This window comes from Mus pahari, unplaced genomic scaffold, assembly GCF_900095145.1.
Source record: "Mus pahari unplaced genomic scaffold, PAHARI_EIJ_v1.1 scaffold_12491_1, whole genome shotgun sequence".
NCBI classification, from domain to species: domain Eukaryota; kingdom Metazoa; phylum Chordata; class Mammalia; order Rodentia; family Muridae; genus Mus; species Mus pahari.
Window position 1 is genome coordinate 14,293 of NW_018393295.1, and position 2,897 is coordinate 17,189.

Consider the following 2,897-nt stretch of genomic DNA (forward strand, 5'->3'; position numbering starts at 1 on the left):
GGGTTAGGATTATATTTAAAAATACAAAATCAATCTTTCTTTCCTAGGGACTAAAATTTCCATTCATTAGCACAAATGATAGAATTGTGTAAGCAGCTCTCATCATCACATTTGAATGTGATCTTTCTTACATTTGCAAGGCTTTGTGTTTCCTTGTAAAGTCCCTAGGATTTTTACCTGCCCTGGTATGTCTAATAGTATGTTTTCTTCCAGTCACCTACAACCTCTGTAACTTACACTCTGCTGAGATTACTGCAGTCATTCACGTGCCCTGAAGAACATGGATTAACTATAATATACTCAGACTAAAATATTGTGTAGTTTTTAATTATCACCCCTTAAGTTCAGTCATTTCTGTATGTTAATTATCATATAAAGATTAGTAGAAACTTATAAGACATGTGTTGAGAGCACTCTTGGATTAGGAAATTAAGAAATCTGGGGCCCTATATCNCCTGTCCACATATGTAGCAATACTTCAGCTTATTCTTCATGGAGTGCCCTCATCAACTGGAGGGGCTATTCAGAGTTGTCTGCCTATGATTCCAGTTCCCCTAAACTGTCTGAATTTTCTGGCCTCAGTTGGAGAGGATGTGCCTAGACCTTCATTGACTTGATATATTCCAGGATGGGATGGTACCCAGTGTGGTTACCCTCCACTTCTTAGAAAAAGTATTTCTTAGGGTTTTAATTCTGTTAGCAGATATCAATACCAAAGAAACTCTTTTATGGACAACATTTAATTGGGGCTGGATTAAGAAGCTCATCAGGGTAGGAGTAGGAGAGCATCCAGATGGTGCAGGTGAGCTGAAATTTTCAAAGGCAAACAGGGAAAGACTGCACAGCAATCTTAAATCCTATGTCACATTGACAGACTTCATATAAAAAGACTATCATAATTGTTTTGTCTGTCCATACGAAGTTTGCCTTATGATTTCTGTCTGAACCTTGGAGTTAACCCTGTGTTATAGCTCTCCACAAAACAATCCTACACAGAGACAGCTTGTCACCTCAGATCACTGACAAACCTAAGACTAAAAGCTCACAAGAGTTTCCAGTCATAGACAGCAAGACAGGCTAACATCAGAGATAACAAAATGATATGAGGCAAGAGAAAGAACAGAAGCCATAGAAACCAAGGCTATTTGGCATCAACAGAACCCAGTCCTCACACCAAAGCAAGACCTGAATACCACAACACACCTGAAAAGCAAGATTCTAAAGTTCTCTTTTATTATTGGGTTCTTGTGAGGTATAGGTTGAGTAGTAATCATGGTTTCATAGAATGAATTAGATAGGGTTCCTTCTGATTCTATTTGGTGGACTATTTGGAGGAGTATTAATATTAGCTCTTTGTTCAAGGTCTGGTAGAATATTGTACTAAAGCCATCTGACAGTGGGTTATTTCCTGCTTTCTACAACTTTTAGCTGTGTTTTCTTATTTTTTTTTCTATAGCTCTCAGAAGTGTTGTTCAGCTGGTAGTGTAGGATCTCTCCAACGTTTTTATGGAATAGTTTGAGGAATACTGGTGTCTGTGAAGGTCTTGTACAATTCTGTCCTAAATCTATGTGGTCCTGTGCTATTTTTGGTTGGGAGATTTGTAATGATTTCCTTTATTTCCTTCTTAATTATGTGCATGGTTAGACAGTTTTTTTCTGCTGGTGATTTAAATTTGGTATGCAGTATCTGTATAGAAAGTCATCCAGTTATTTTCTAAAATTTCCAGTTTTATTGAGAATGGACTTTTGTAGTAGGATATGAATGTAGTAGGATGAATTTTGGATTTCTTCTATTTATCTTATGTTTCCTTTTTCATTTCTGGTTTGGTTAATTTGGATACTGCCTCTGGAACATTTAGTTAGTTTGGCTAGGGTTTTTTCTATCTTCTTGATTCTCTCAAAGAACCACCTTTTGGTTTTGATGATTATTTGTACTGGTCTCTTTGTTTCTATTTGCTACATTTCCATGCTATGTTTGACTATTTTCTTCTGTGTATTTCTCTTGGGTGAGTTTGCTTCTTTTTGTTCTAAACCTCTCAATTGTGGTAAGTTGCTAGTGTAAGATCTCTCCAGTTTCTATACCAGGGCACTCAGTGCACTGCAGTCATTTTTCCCATAAGTGTGGGTATGATGTTAATATTTTCATGAATTTCCAGGAATTATTTAATTACTTTCATTATTTCGTCTTGACCAACTTATCATTGAGTAGAGAGTTGTTCAGCTTCCAAGTGTATGTGGGCTTTCTGATGTTTATTTCTGTTATTGAAGAGCAGCCTAAGTCCATATTGATCTGATCAGATTCATATGATTATTTCAACCTTCTATTGGTGGAGGGTAGTTTTGTGACCAAATATATGTTCAATTTTGGAGGAGGTATGGTGAGGTGGTGGAAAGAAGGTATATCCTTATGTTTTAGGATAAAATGTTCTATAAATATTTGTAAAATTCATTTGTTTCATAACTTCTGTTAGTTTAAATGTATCTCTGTTTAGTTTCTGTTTCAATGACCTGCACATTGTTGTGAGTGTGGTGCTAAAATCTGTCACTATAATTTTTTGGGGTTCAGTGTGTGTTTTGAGCTTTAGTAATGCTTCTTTTATGAATGTGGGTGCCCATGCATTTAGAGCATAGTTGTCCAGAATGGACTCCTTCCTATGAGGATTTTTCACTTTTATTAATATGAAGTGTCCTTCCTCATAGGGCTTCATAACGTTTTGTTGAAAGTATATTTCATTGGATATTAGTATGGCAACTCCAGCTTGTTTCTTGGGAACATTTGTTTGTAAGTCATTTTTCTATTATTTTTATTGTGAGGTAGCCTCTGTCTTTGTTATTGAGTTGTGTTTCTTTTATGCAGCAAAATGCTAGATACTTTTTTAATGCTGCTTTTATTTATT